This window comes from Vulpes vulpes, chromosome 5, assembly GCF_048418805.1.
Source record: "Vulpes vulpes isolate BD-2025 chromosome 5, VulVul3, whole genome shotgun sequence".
In the NCBI taxonomy this organism is placed as follows: domain Eukaryota; kingdom Metazoa; phylum Chordata; class Mammalia; order Carnivora; family Canidae; genus Vulpes; species Vulpes vulpes.
Genome location: NC_132784.1, coordinates 127,805,826 through 127,822,635, shown reverse-complemented (window position 1 = coordinate 127,822,635; position 16,810 = coordinate 127,805,826).

Below are 16,810 nucleotides of genomic sequence, written 5' to 3'. Positions count from 1 at the left end.
CAGATATGCCTTATTTTTCTTAAAAGCTATATCGTATTTCAGGGTATGAATGTTGCTACACATACTTAATCACAGAGAACAAACTGATGGTTACCAGAGGGGAGGCAGGTGGGAGGATGAGTGAAATAGATGAAAAGAATTAAGAGTACATTCAGGGTAATGAACACTGAATAATGTATGGAATTGGTGAATCACTATATTATACACCTGAAACTAATGTAACACCGTACATTAATTATACCAGAATTTTTTAAAAGATTTAATTTATTTATTCATGAGAGACACACACACAGAGAGGCAGAGACACAGGCAGAGGGAGAAGCAGGCTCCATGCAGAGAGCCTGATGTGGGACTCGATCCCGGGACCCCAGGATCACGCCCTGAGCCAAAAGCACACATTTAACCACTGAGCCACCCAGGCGTCCCTATACCAGAATTTTTTTAAATGTACGTATATCTTTATTTGCTTAAATGTGCATAAAGAAACTAGAGGGATATGGAATAAACAAATACCAGAAGTTATCCAGAAAAAAACTAGAGAGATAAGATCAAGGGTGGGAGAGAGAGTTTTCACTATCAACCTTCTTACATAATTCTTAAGTTTCTGAACCATGTTAACATATTTATATTTTCAAATATTTAAATAAAAACAATTTGGAAAAATAGGGGAAAAAAGAATACTGCTACATTTAAGCAGTCTGCTCTGATTAGTACTTTGGCTCTATTTAGCAGAATTGTTTTTGTAGGGTATTGTCTCTGCTATCATTGTTTGCAACTTACAAAACATTGCCACAATGCAAATTCTTATATTTGATTTTTTTTTACATATTTATGAACATGTATCTCTAAGACCAATTCTTAGAAGTGGAAGAGTTAGGTCAAATAATATGTATTTTTAAAATTCTAATAAATGTCTTTTAACTGTTGATAAATATTACCCAAAAAATAGTATTACTAATAAACACCTATACTCACAGAACACAAAGGGCCCCAATATTCCACATTCTCATTAGAATGAATAATTTCTGACTTTTTTATCTTGCCAGCCTGACCCATGAATAATGTGACTATGTGTTTTGGTTTTAAGTTGCTGTCTGATTTTAGACATTCTTAGTTTGGGAAGTTGCAGTGTAGCTTCAACGGGAGCATTCTTATAGGCAACTGGGAGTATAGGATCTGCACTGGAATGAGTGGAGAGAAAGATGCTGATTTTGGAATCATGACTGTAAAGAGAATAAAGTTTTCTAGAAGAGTAAACGTAGAGTCAGGAAAGCAGAGGAACAGTATGAAGCCCTGGGGACCAGAGGTGATGGCAGAAAGAAGAGCAAGCTATAAGGAGATTGATACAAGGCACAGAAGAATCTAGAGAACTCAAGATTATAGACCGCAAAGGAGGAGAGTTCCAGAAAAGAAGTAAGAAGTGTAACATGTGGCATCAGGAACTAAGAGAATGGCCAAAAACGAGCCCTTTGTTTTGGAAGAGAGATAAAAATGGATTCACTGAGTCTTAGGAGTGTCCAGATGTTGGGACTCTTGTGGACTCTTAAGGTGTCTTGTTAGAAAGCGTGACTGTTTACAAGAAAATTTTACCATGACGAAGCTGGTATGAAACCCAGCCAGCCCTTTAAAATCCTCCAAAGATGAAGTTGGCTTAATTCCCAAGTGTTTAAAAATGTTGGCAATGAAGTGGAAGGGAGTTTAACATGACCAGTTTGCCCTTTTCATCCCAATGGACTCGGCACACTCATTATTTTACTGGGAGTCCCACCTCCAAAATGAGGATGGGGCTGGGAGGGAGGCCTGCAGGGCTGAGGGCAAAAGGTTATGATGTTATCTTCATCACATAAAATGTAATCCTCCTTTCCAGTATTGCTATAAGAAGTCTTATCACATGACACATACAATAAAGCAAATTGAAATAACAATAAACAGTAAAGGAAATGTGACTTGGGCCTGGAATAAGAGTCGTGAGCCACAGGTGACTGTCCTCAGGTTTGTACAAAATGTACTTCCTGCAAACGTCTCCGCGACGCCTCCCCATCCCTCCAGCTGCCCCGCCCACCTCCCTGTTCCTCTGAGGATGCGTTTGCCCCCGGGAGGGTCTCTCTCATCCAAACTCTTCCAAAGGAAGAGCTTCCACCGGAGTGTGTGCTACAGGATGGTTTCTTCTTTTCCCTGTGTGCGCCCTCCTGAGTCAAGTCTCCAGTGGGACCAGAATAAAAGTCACCAGAAGGTTTAATTTGCTTCTGATTGGTGATTATCAGTTTGTGGGAATCTTTTTTTATCCATTTGGAAATTTGAGTTTCCGTCTAGTGTCTCGTCTCAACACTAAGAGGGATTACTAGAGATTCATATTAAACTGGGAACTGTTTTCTTTGGTGGATTGGAATCCTTGTGTGTGTGTGTGGGGGGGGGGGGTCAGTCTTTATGAATACACAAAGGAATAACTGTCTTATTTCCCAAATCCTGAAGGAAGCAGAGGAAGATGCTCTGTATGGGCAAGTTAAACCTGTAAAAAGACAGCCTGGGGTCTATTTAAAAAGTCAGTGTGACGGATGCCTTGGGTGGCTCAATGGTTGAACATTTGCCTTTGTCTCAGGTCGTGATCCTGGGGTCCTGGGATCGAGTCCTGAATCGGGCTCCCTGCATGGAGCCTGCTTCTCCCTCTGCCTGTGTCTCTGCTTCTTTCTGTGTCTCTCATGAATAAATAAAAAAATTTTTTAAAAATCAATGTGAAGTGCACCTGGGTGGCTCAGTCGGTTAAGCATCTGCCTTATGCTCAGTTCACAATCTCAAGGTCCTGGGGTGAAGCTTCTCCCTCTCCCTTTGCTCATCGCCCTCCCCCCAACATTCATGCTCTCTCTCGTTCTCTCTCTCTGTCAAATAGATAAATAAAATCTTGGGAGGAATAAAAGAAAAATCAGTGCAATTTGAAGTCAAGACCTAACAGTTAATCTAGGGGAGGCAAAGTTTTCTTGTTCTCTTCCTGACCGAGACGTTTGTCTCCTGGTGTAATTTCTGCCCGTTTTGCCAATGGCTCTGGGATGCACCTGCATTCTGCCAGGAAATTTGTTCTCCTCTGCTCAGCCACACACTTGAATGGTCAACTCAGAAGAAGAAAAATCAGGTTAGCTATTTAAATGAGTCCGCTACGTGCTCTGCCCAAGCTGACATAACTAATAAGTCAATGTAGCCACAATATTAAATCTGTTCGCTCTGCTCTATAGCTGTTTGCATTTCTTGGCTTTTGAGAATCTGATGAAAACTTGCGACATTGAAAAATCCACCCTTGCACGCTCACACATGTTTTTACAGAGCTTTCACAGCATTTCTGAATTCTAACCGCAGATCCCTGAAAGTACCCAGATAGGCACTTCTGTTACATTCAAATTGGGTCTGATTTGTGGAAATTTAATCCAGAGCCTCTTTTAACAGAACCCAGTATAGTTGGTAGGCCATGCCATGTTGTGGGGTAGAGTGATACCAGACTTCTAAAATAAAAACACCCATCTCAAAAGTGTCATGAGTCATGTGATACCACATCTGAAACAACCCTATGGATGGAAACTTTGTGGTTTAGAACAGGAACATCAAAAGTCTTTGATTTTCCTTTTTTATAAGTGCTCATTTTATTCCTTTTTTAAAAGATTTTATTTTAAAGATTTTATTTATTTACTCATGAGAGACACAGAGAGAGAGGCAGAGACACAGGCAGAGGGAGAAGCAGACTCCCTGCAGGGAACCCAACATGGGACTCGATCCCAGGACCCCAGGATCACACCCTGGGCCAAAGGCAGACGCTCAACCACTGAGTCACCCAGGTGTCCCTCATTTTCTTCTTAAATTAAATTTTTTTTCCACCATCAATGAAAAATTGAATAAAAAAACCTATATCTCACCCCAAACTTGTGGCTGATGTCAAATTATGATTTTAGTGCAAATTTGAATCTCTGTTTTCTATTAAAAGATAGATAGTAACTCTAGTCTCTCATATCCATGCTTTAAATCAATACCCTTATTTATTTGTATTATTCACACAACAGCCTTTTTAAGCACTGGTCATATTTCCAGCACTGTGCCAGGGAGAGAAAGATAAATAAATAAAACACAGCCCATGTTCAGGAAGTGGGAGAATGTTGGAAATCTAAGAGAAGTATTTAATTCAAGGCATCATGTCCAATAAGAGGACAAAATTTAACAAGAGAGGAAAAGATTTGTTTCCCAGACTATATATGTAAATCAATACACTTGATATATTAAAGTTCAAGAGCTGTTAATTTTTTAAAGAGTGCTTCAAAGTTACAATTATACAATGGCATTACAATAATTATTATAATAATAATTATACAATGGCATTAAAAATAATTAGCTAATATATTCCACCAAAGCTTTATTCCTCCCATGAAACAAGCTAACCTTTTAAAGAAGATTTCCTATTTTGTTGTTTGAGGAAAAACATTTTGCTTCTCTTTTTTGTTTTGTTTTAAAGGAATAAAACAAACACTCATCTAAAGGCTAAAACTGCAAAGGTCAATAATACTAAATGTCGGCAAAGACGAGGAGCAACTAGAATTCTCATACATTGATGGTGGGAAGCTAAATTGGTAAAATCACTTTGGGAAGACAATTTGGCAGTTCCATATAAAGTTACTATATTTCTATCCCATGACCCAGCAATGCTTCTAAGTTTTTATTCTATAGAAAATAAAACACGTGTCCAAACAAGATTTGTACAAGAAAGTTAATGATCACCCCAGACTGGAAACAACCCACATGTTTATCAACAATATAAATATATATATATATTATATATATATATATATATATATATATATATATATATATATACACCCTCTGGGGGTGGAGGGGCTAAGATTGAGAAGAGGCAAGAGGAAACTTTGGAGTTTGCTGAAAATATTCTACACCTTGATGAGGTGGGTGTTACATGAGTGGCAAGAAGAATAACAGCCCCTAAAGACATCCGTGCCCTAATGCTCCACGCCTGTGAACACACTACCTTAAATGGCGAAACAGACTTTGGGGATGTGGCCAAAGGGCCTTTGGGACGGGGACAACCCAACCACGGGAGTAAAGAACCTTTCCTGGCTGTGGTCAGAAAGAAAAGAATGGCCCAAAGAAGAAAGGGCAGAGAAATATAACATTGCTGGCTGTGGAGTTGCAGGAAGGGGTTAGGATCCAAGGAAATATGGGTGGTTTCTAGAAACTAGAAAAAGCAAGTGAACAGGTTCTCCTCTAGAGCGCCCAGAAGGGAACCTGGTCCCATCAACACATTGATTTTAGTCTAGTGAGACCCACGTCAGACTTCCGACCTACAGGACTGTAACATAATACGTTTATGTTGTTTGAAGCTACTAAGTTTGTGGTAATTTGTTATGGGATCAATAGAAAATGGACACAAATATGCATTTGTCCAAACTCACAAAATATACATTTTTAAGATTTGTATATTTCACTGCATGTAAATCACACCTTGCGGTGGATTGAATGGTGCCTCCCTCAAAGATATGTGAAAATCCTACTTCAGAATGACCTTATTTGCCAATGGGGTCATTGTCATTAGTGAAGATGACGTCATCCTGGAGGACAACAGGCCCTTAATCCAAAATGCCTAGCCTGCTTATAAAAAGAGGGCAAGACACCCAGTGGACATGCCAAGTGACACTGGGGCAGAGGTCAGAGAGGTGCGGCTGCAAGCCAAGGAACCCAGGCCGGCGGTCACCACCAGGAGGGAGGAAGAGGCAGGGAAGAATTCCACCGCTGTCTCCCAGGGGACAGAGCCCTGTGACACCTTGCTTTGGGATTTCCGGCCTCAAAACTGTGCGAGAATCAATGTCTGTGGTTTTAAGCCACTTAGTTTATGATAGCCCTAGAAAACTAATACATGCCTCAAATTTTCAAAACAAAAGAAATCTGCCTCCCCAGTAAACCCCCTCCCTCTTTCCACAAAAGTAACCATGCCCCTTAATTGCTTGTTTTTGTTTGTTTGTTTTGTTTTTAAAGATTTTATTTATTTATTGGGGAGAGAGAGAGCACAAGCAGGGGGAGGAGCAGAGGGAGAGGGAGAAGCAGGCTCCCCACTGAGCAGGAAGCCTGATGAGGGACTCAAATCCAGGACCCTGAGATCATGACCTGCCGAAGGCAGACGCTTAACCAACTGAGCCACCCAGACGGCCCTCCATTGCTTGTTTTTTTTTTACATTTGCTCTTTGTCTATGAATCATATGTATTTTGCATGTTTTTAAACTTTATACAAACAGAATCATAATATACTTATTTCATAATTTTTTTTGCTCGATTTTGTGCTTATCATCAGATGAGTTCATGTTGTGTGCAGCTCTAATACATTTTCTTCATTGTATGGAATTCCCTTTTATGAACTAAGAGTAATTTCTTTATCCATCCTCTTGTAAATGGACATTTAGGATATCCCCCCACACACACACCACCACCACCACCACCATTACAAACATTGCTGCTATGAACATTTTTGAACACATGTCAACATTTCTTAAGGATATATATTTAAGAAAATTGCTCACTTCCTTATGTCCTTGGCACTTCAGGGAAAAGAGATTTACCACAAAACAAAAGAAGCTTAAATTTCAGAACCCTTCATTGGTTTGGGACCCTTCAAATCCCCATAGTAATTTCATATTCTTTTTCTTTCTTTTAATTTTTTTGTTGGGGAGTTGCAGAGGGACAGGGAGAGAATCTTAAGCAAGTTCCATGCACAGCGCAGAGCCCAACAAGGTGCTCTATCCCATGACCCTGAGATCGTGACCTGAGCTGAAATCAAGAGTTGGATGCTTAACTAAGACATCCAGGCACCCCTCATACTCTTTTTCTTAAAATGAGCTCCACAAATTACATAAGCTTCAGGCTCCTCCAAATCTAATTTGACCCCTCCTAATGAAAGGTGTGAAATGGATCTCATTGTGGTTTTAATTTACTTTTCCCTGACTACTGGTGAAACTGAACATCTTTTCATATATTAATTGTCCTTTCAAATCCCTCAAAACTGACAGTTAATACTGAGTTTTTGCCTTTTGTCTTATTGACTTGTAGGAGCTCTTTATATATTCTGGACATTAATCCTTCTTAAGACTTAATTGGGGCACATATCTTGTCCAGGGTGGAGCCTGTCTTCACTCTTGTTCAAGTGAATTTTACATTTTAATTTGAACAAAATAGGATTTATGGGTACCAAATTCCTTTATGACTTGTTTAAGAAAACATGCTATCCCAAGGTTTGATGGTATTCTTTTTTCTTCTGAAAGTTTAAAACCTTTGCTTCTTACATTTAAGTCTTTAGAATCAAATTAAAACATTTTTTGTGTGTTTAGTGTGAAATTGATGCCTAAATTCGTTTTCTTCCATGGGGATAGCTGGTTGTCCAACCTTGAAGAGTTCATCCTCTATTGCAATTCAACCTCAACCCTATATTAAGCTTCACTATATGCTTCTGGCCCTCTGTTCTGTTCCATTGATATATTTGTTTCCTGTAGCACAAATAGAACACTGATTACTAAAGCTTTGTAGTAGTAGTAGTAGTAGTAGTAGTAGTAGTAACAGCAGTAATAATAATAATAATAATAATAATAATAATAATAATAATATATCTGGCAGAGGGAGTCTCCCCGCATTTTCTTCAGAATGGTTTCTGAATCAGAATTGTTTCGACTTTCTTGGTCCTTTGCTCCTTTGCGCTTTCATAAAAGTTTTAGGACAAGTGTTTCTAGTTCAGTGGGAGGAAAAAAACCTTTTAGAGTTTTATAGCAGCAGCACTTAATGTTATATATTAATTCGTAATAGATTAATTTATCTTTATGATATTGAGTGCTCACGTTCATGTAGATGAATGGCTGTAAACTTTTCTCACTTTTTCCTTTGATCCCTAGTGATATCTTGCAATTTTCTCCATAAAGTTCTTACACGTCTTTAGATAAAACTTATTCCTACTTGTCCTAACAGCTTTTATTGCTATTACCAATACCTTTCTTTCTTTACATTCTTTATCTGGTTATTGTTAGGATATAGAAATGCTTTTGATTCATCTTTATTCAACTTGTATCCTGTCACCCTTGCAAAACTCTTATTTATTCCAAAATAAATCATTTTTAATCTGATCAGTGGTTCTGAGAGTCTATCTTTCCATGCACTGTTTTCCAATTCTTTCAGCAACTAGACCTGAGAACACAATTTGATCAATGCGAAATAGTTTTGAATAAATGCTGCACGTTTGTTAAAACAATCAAAAGCAGGATTATACGCTCTAAATGATTCCACATATAATTTGATTGCACAGTTAGTACCTGTCTGAGCCAAGTTAAAAAATACAAGTTAGATTAAATTAGAACAAACTCTAGTGAGTTGCCAAATTCTTCCAGAATTGTGTTGTATCAAATACAATTCACTCACTTAAGTGTCGTTTAACCAGTTCTGTGATAGATTCATCCTAGCTACTGGGCATACACTAGTCATTGAGACAGTCCAAGGTTCCTGCTTATATGGAGCTTTCATTCTAATGAGAGAGGCAAGCATTACAAGTAGTGACAAAAGTATTGTTAATCTTAAAATTATGATGCTGTGCTAGAAAAGTACAGGAAACTAGGAGAGAATACCACAAGAAGAGCTCGTTTAGATTAGGGAATCAAATGGGTTCTGTGTGAGAAAGTGACACTGAAACTAAGTGACAGAGAGCGGGAAGGAGAAGAGCTTTTAAGCAGAGGAAACAAAGTCTAGAAGGAGCTGGAAAGTTCTGGGGACTGAAAGACACCACTGTGCCTGGAGTGGAGAAAACAATGGGGAGAGCAGGGCCAGATGACATCAGGGAGGTGGGCAAGGGGGTTTCATGCAAGACTTTGGAGGTCTTTTATTTTAAGGATAATTATTAACTCCATGATGAGTCCACCAGGAAAAGACCACAACCACAGGTGACAAAGAGACTGGGGAGGACTGAGAGGAAGCAAGAAGTGCTGCATGAGACTCTGGCTCATGGTGGTGGTTTAGGCGAGGGAGACAAGGAGAGGTGGAAAACAATGGCTTTGTGATATATTTTGGAGGTCGACTCAACAGGCCTTGATGCTGGTGGATTGGCTGGAGGTGAGGAGAGTATGCGCAAGAGAAGAGTGTTTGCAACAGGTTTCCGACATGAGTACGCTGTACTCATGTGCTTTTTATTGGAATGGGGAAGAGTAGAGATGAAGCCAATTGAGGAGGAAAGATCAAGAATTCAGGTTTGGATGTGTCCAGTTTGGCTTTTTTAAAAGATTTTATTTATTTATTCATTCATGAGAGACACACAGAGAGAGGTAGAGACATAGGCAGAGGGAGAAACAGGATTTCTGAGGGAAGCCCAATGTGGGACTCGATCCTGGAACCCCAGGATCACAACCTGAGCCAAAGGCAGACGCTCAACCATTGAGCCACCCAGGTGCCCCTGGATGTGTCCAGTTTGAGATGCCTACGGGGCATCCAAGCAGAGAGGATGGACAGGCAGTCAAATGTGCAGGTCTAAGAGGTTTGGGGCTAGAAATATGAAGGACACTGGGAGCTCCCATCTAAATTGGCAGGTAAAACGTCAAGAAGGTAACACTTGCAGAGATTTTTTTTTAACCTCCATAAGCACCTCTCTGTGTAAATCTCTGCAAACCAATGAAACATGCACACACACACACACACACACACACAAGTGCAATGAGTGGTATAATCTCAAAGAACTTGAGGAAGCTGTCGTCACCATCCCTTCTGCTGATTGGAGTCTCAAAGGTCAAGACCACATTGGAGTCTTTCCATTGTTGTAAAAGTTAATGAAAGTTAATTATTAAAGCTGACAGGTAATTTCCCCACTGCCTTACATAACCTACATATAGACATCCCCATACATATGGATGCAATCAGAGCCTATAGAACTCAGTGGATGGACACTTCTGGAAACAGGACTACTTTGTCTCAGAAATTTCCTGCTGCTGCGGAAGTGCCTCACTGAGTGCATACCAGGTAGGAAATAAATTTACACTCATTTGACTCAAACTGGTCTTCTATTTCTTGAAAATGGTATACTTTTCTGATCAAAACCCAGTTAGAAGTTACAGTTGCATGGGAAGGAATGAATGATTCCATTAACAATAGGTTTAAAATGTCTGCCCAGAGCCCTAGCAATTTGAAGCAAATATTTGAGTAGACTTTGATTTGACCAAATAAATTGTGTGCATTGTTAAGCTGTAAATGGCTTTTTTCAACAATAGTAGAGGTTTTTGCCTTAATTATTCACGTAATTCCTTTAATTCCAGACCCAAATCTGAGTTTATAGGTAGACCATCTGTTCTGAAGGTTGGCAAATAAAGCAAGCTTTTAGGAAAGTTTTTTTCTAGGAGATGGGATCATCTGTCAGAAGGTGTTGAGAAAGGTCTTTTGGTCCAGAGGCGAGGGATTTATCTGCCAGACATCCCAGAAAATCCAAGAAGGGATGGGTGCGGTTGAGGGGGAAGAGAAGAGGGAATAGAAGCAAGTAGGATAGAGAGTGGAAAAGGAAGAGAGAGAGAGAGAAGAAAATTGTCAATGGAAAGTAGCAAAGTGCCATATGCCACGAGTAATGTACCATGCAGGGGTACTGATCTTATGGATTACCAGTCCTAACAAGATAAAATTTATTTCATTCATTAAAATGTCAGGAAGAAGGTCACACAGCAGTCTTTAAATATGCCAGTGAGAAACAATGTATTCAATTCATTTGACTAAAATAATTCTCTTTTCCCAAGTAAAATTGTCATTCAGAGAAACAGTATAGTGAGAGCCACATAAAGATCATTCCTATTGAGAACTTAGGAGGCAACTATTCGATTTCAGAAACAAGCCATTTACAGTGGGTTACTACATACCGTGCCTCCTCCATCTGGATAAATGAATGAGTATATGAATAAATTAGCCAATGCATCAGTGTCTACTAAATGGCTCGTATTCAACCTTGAAATGAAACAGTTCACTAAATGAGAATGGATATTATTTACTAGAATACATAAGTAAGAACTTGGTCCCATTTGTCTCCATGAAGAGCATCTTTGGTTCTCCCAACAGAAAAAAAGAAGAGCCTCCTCCAGCCTCTGTTTCACTTTGTCAGGGAACAAAGTAGAGAATAAACCAATTCATTTCAAGGAGATTAAATTCCAGCTACCCAGGCTCTGTAGTTTGTGTCTGTGATGCTGAAAGTGGGGACACAGAGGGAGGGGCTCCATGCCCAAAGGCAGGAGCATGACACGCCTCAGCTGGAGCTCTTTGTTCCCCAGCTTTGACTCTCTTGGGGGTCAGGGCTAACGGCCCCCCTCGTACATCAACATGGCAGTAAAGAGTGTGTTTCAGAGAGAACCACTCACAAGACCTGGCTTTGTTTCCTGGCTTTGTCATTTGCTAGCTGGAAAGTCCTGTATCTTCCCAGATCTCAATTTCTGCATCTGGCAATTGGTGATAATAAGGTCTACCTTCTCCGCCTATCTCCTAAGACGAAAAGTGAAAGTACTTACAAACCTACAAAGCCTTTATAGAAATCCCAGGGATCCTCTCTATTCTTCTGTAGCCTCCTGGGTCTGAAACTCCTTGCTAGGGCATATTTGCTCATTTCTCTAGCAATGTTGCTGTTTGGCCAACAAAGTCTTCTTTTCCAGTTTTTGGATCATACTCCTTTGAACGTGATTTTCTTGTTCCCTGCTGCTTTCCCATCATCTCTCCCAAATGTTTCTGTTCTTTCAGATCTGACTCAAGACCCCCAGTTCCTTCATGAAAGCTTTCTCAACTCTAACCTACATTCATGGCCCTTCTTCCAATCTGTTATCTGTGCCAATCACTTTGGGCATTTCCCCTGCATTTATATATACATAAACTTTGGAGTTTGGAGTTTGGAGTACATCATTTGCCATTTATATCTTTGTTCACAGTCCAGTTTATTTAAACAAACCTTTTTGGGCAACTACTCTATGTTGTATCCTATGCAAAGGAAAAAAATTGATTAAAATTTAGGACTTGCCCTTGGGAAACTTACTGGTTCTCTCTGGGGTAAGAAATTTGTAAACAAATAATGACAGAGCAGCACACTATGGTATAGAAAGACATAGAGGGATGCCTCAGCGGTTTAGCCCCTGCCTTCAGCCCAGGGCGTGATCCCATAGTCCTGGGATCGAGTCCCATGTCGGGCTCCCTGCATGGAGCCTGCTTCTCCCTCTGCCTGTGTCTCTGCCTCTCTCTCTCTCTCTCTCTCTGTGTGTGTCTCTCATGAATAAATAAAATATTTTTTTAAAAAGACATAAAAGTATGTATAAGAAGGAAATGATTAACTCTTTCTCGAGAATTCCATGAAGGCTTTACCACATCCTCTTATCTTATACAACTATGTTAGAGACAGAGTTCCTGACAAACAAGAGGCTGATAAATGCTCGTTGAAGGAAAGAAGGAATGAGTCAATGATCAGGGACAGCTGAGTATTTTTAAGGGTGAATTGGAATTCGCCTGGTGTTGGAAGAGAAGAGCACGGATAAAAGAAACAAGCGTGAAGATATGAAGATGTTACGCATGGTGGGAGAGAAGTTGAGAAGCTTAGGAGGTGGCCAGAGCCAGTCTGTGAAGGGCCTCGCCTGCCATGCTATGAAGCTTAGATGGGTACATGCTTTCAAATTATGTCAAAATAAACCAGTGAGAGTGGGAACCTGGTAATTCTGGGTAAATGCAGGGGAGACATGAAGTCATAGAAGAGTTGGTGGCACTAACGTTTTCAGACAGGTTCCAGTAGACTTTTGTCAAACACAGTTGTAAGTTGTCAATATACACAGTCAATATAAACTCAGTCCTGAGGCCATTACCTCTGCAATTAGAGCTAAAGATTCTCTTGACAACAGCCCTACTTGCAGTCTTGACAACAGCCCTACGGGGAAGGTAATGGTGTCCCCCTCTACCACTAGGTAAACAAAAGCTTGGAGGGCTCGCCCATAGCAACAGTTAGGCAGGGGCGAAGCCAGGTCTACTTAGCTGCCAGACCTCACTCTTTCCTGTTCCACCTCCTAACTACGTTAGGTTTGACTTAGTTTTTCAGCATTGTGTCCAATGATAGTAATTGTGAATTAAAAATTGTCAATAACAGCAACAACAATAATAATAATGTTTAGTGCCTGAACTAAAATTAAGCTAAAGTTAAGTTCCTAGAAGATATTAAAAGACTGCTATAGGGGCACCTGGCTGGCTAAGTCAGTGGAACATGCCACTCTTGATCTCGGGGTCGTGAGTTTGAGCCCCACATTGGGTGTAGAGATTACTTAATTAAGTAAATTAAAAATAAATAAATAAAATGCCAGTATGAATTAATATAAGTCTCGTAAACAAACTTCTTGAGTAAGAAATGCAAGACACCTGTTATGTTCTTGCTCACTATGGACACTGAACTAGAATTGTATGAATTATCAATATTATTTTGGCAAAAAAAAATTCCAAAACCTTTTCCTTTGGGCATCTTGCCTTGGCACCATCTGGGGGGCCTGCTTGCTCCATGTCCTTGGGATCCTCACCCTGGTCCCATCATCCTTAGTTGCTTTCTATGTCACTTTATCTCCTCTCTCCAAGGAAAGACTCTGGCTTCGCAGACTATCTGGAAGCGTTTGTGAGATGCTGATAGCTTTCAAAAGATCATCACTAAAATACAGGGGAGAAACAGGAGTGTTTTTCATGTTCTCAAAGTTAATGGACCCCATTGTTCCCTCCCAAAGAAATAGTCCAGGATCAGATTTACTATATAGCTTATTCATTACCCTGCTGTTTCAAAAGTGGCTGAAGCACACAGCAATCACAGCATTTAACCAGAAATCCTTGCCTGACCCAGCCTCTGACCCCCTCTGACCTCTCTTTATCAATATCAGCGTGGATCCCCCTCCCTCCCACCCACCCCAGCCCAGTTACACCTAATCACCATCCTGACCTTCTCCAGTTCTGATGCCACCACCTCCTTGCCTTCAGCCAGTTTGACACCAACCAGAACGTGGGCCTTTATACGCCCTTAATTTCTGGCTCATCTTTGGCTATTGACTGGGGTCCCTCTTAAGGTGCTCACTGGAGCAGTTACTCTGCTCTCCCTCCTCCTAGAAGTATAGCTATCAAGACACAGCTGTATTCCCCCCATCGCCCAAGGAGCAATTCTTCATGTTGACTTCTTCTGGTTCTCCAGTGACTGGCACAGGGGTATTTGGAGAGCCAGCTGAAGGATGGGGTCTCTGAGCACCCACCCTGTGCAGCGGTGGTAGAAGTATCACCTGGGACCGGGGAGGAGCTGGGAAATGCTCTGAATGCCTTCTTGCCTCCCCGTTTCAAATTAGCACTTATTAAAGAAAGCTACCAGCATGGCTTAGGAGCATCTGGGTTCAAATGAACTGTTTCCTAGCAGAAAGGGCTGCCGTCTGAGAGACTAGAACAGATAAATGCCAAGGAGTGGAAAAGTCAAAGCCATTAGACCTTGATTCAGTGGAGGGGGCAGGCACCATGGAGGTGCCCAGGGAACTGGAAGTCAGGCAGTAACACTCAGTGCTTGGCAGTGGGTTGGAGATGGGTGGAACTGGGTGTGGGGTGGGGTTGGGGGGTAATACCTATGACCATCCCTAATCACTAGAAACATCAAAAAGTCATTCATAAACCAGAATACTTAAATAAATAAAAAAAAACCCTGAACTTCAGAAATCAATCCCAGGATTAAATTTCTACTCAAAAAAAAAAAAAAAAAAAAGACAAAGAAAGACAAGTGTGTATGACTAAGCCTCAGAACCAAAGTATGCAGGTATATGTGCGCATATGTGAGTATGTTTGTGTATATTTTATATATATATATATGAAAAGAATTTTTAAAAACACATTACAGAAGTGCAAATGTGTACAAACAAGATTTGGAGTTCCAAAATTATTGGAGGAAAGATGCCTGAGACTAAATTTCGATCCCCTAAGAGCCACTGACACGGTAAGACACCCAGAGGGCAATTTGAGGCACGAAGATAAATCAGAACATGAAAAGGTATAGCTTAGGATGGCTGTAATACCTGAGACTGGAATTGCAATTCTAGGAACCAAGAAAAAATGTTTTCAAGAATTTCTGGGAGAAGATAATCTGTTCAGGTTAAAAAAAAAAAAAAAGTTAAAAGCAAGTTGCTTTTGAATTCCTAACTAACATAGATCATGCTGAAGAATCCCAGAGAGGATGAAATGGAGAATGAGGTTAATTTATGAGTGTCTGGAGCTTCTCCAGGCAGAGGCACAATCACAGTGGCGGATTCAGTGGCTCAACAAATTGTGTGCTACATGTGGACGAGGAGGCAGCAGCTTCGGGAGCGAGGATAGCAATAAGAGAACAAACCACAAGACTGGAATGTGGCCGCAAGGTCTCTTTCTCTAAATTCTGGAAAGTTCTTAGGTTTGTTTGTTTGTTTTTCTAAATTCTGGACAGTTCTGCTTTTTTTTTTTTTTTAAGAGAGAGAATGCGTGTGTGAGCCAGGACTAGGACAGAGGGGGTGGCTGGCAGGCAGGCTCAGAGGGAGAGAGAGAGAGATTCTTAAGCAGTCTCCATGCCCAGCAAGCAGCCTGACGCCAGGCTCAGTCCCACAACCCTTGAGATGATGACCTGAGCCTAAAGCAAGAGTCAGACACTTAACCAGCTGAGTCACCCTGGCACCCCCTGAGAAGATTTTTAAGCTGCCCTGATTCCTGACCTTGAGCACATTCCCCTTGCAGTGAGTGCTCGGGTGAGAGGAGGAAGCATTTTCCAATCTGGGGCAGGATGGCGGGGGCCCAGCCCCTAGATCCAGCTGGAGGCATAATGGAACCCACTAAGAGCCAGCTAAGGTCATCCTCAGGCAAGGAAGCAAAGTAAAACAAGGTTATTCCTACCATCACTGTCACTGGCAAGACAAACAAAAAAACAAAAAAAAAACAAAAAAAAACAGAAAACCATGTCTTAGCAGAGAAGAAACATCCAACAGCAAAAGGAAGAAAAGAAGTACTTTCTCGAGAAAGAGCTAATGAGTTTTTCTGAACAACTTGGTGGAAATATGAGTAAAGCAACAAAATAGTGGAATCTATTTTTTTTTCTTCTGTCCATGGCAGCATCTGACAGAAAAAATGCACAGTGCTGGAGTCTTCCAACCTAAGGTTGGCTAGGTTGGCTACCTCACAGGATGAAAGCCGTTCCTGAAAGATGCCCCAGACAGCCTTCGCAGGAGATCCAAGGTGTCAAGAGTCATTGACAGGGATTAGGTCTTAAGTGTTAATGCCCCAGCTGTACTGTTGGTAACTGGCAAAGAAGGACAAAACTCCGTGCTCTGCGTAGCAATGAGTAGCAATGCTGCTTCGCGACCATTCTTCTGACAATGAGAACCGTGTGGTTGGTGAGATTGGGCACTTGGAACCTGGGGTGGAGGGATGATGGAGGGGATAGAGAAGAAGCAGGGAAAGCAAGCAGCTTGTTAGGGTGGAGGAGATTCAGAACGAACGGAAGGGGTCTCACTGTCCTAACAAAGCTCCAGGACAGCCCAAATTCTGGAGGTCAAGCCAGAGGGTGAGGCAAAAGCATTCCACGGTGGTCAGACATGACTGGTAGAGAGGATTTTAGAGGGGAGAGAAATGGGTGGTCAAAGACAGGACAGGTGGGACAGAAGTTGGGGCCAGCATCTGACTTCTGGTTGTAACTTGAGCTCTGCCAACAGGCTGGAAATCCCTCGAGCTGTGAGAGGGCCTCATAACAAGGTACAATCTAGTTGGAGATCATTCAATTAAT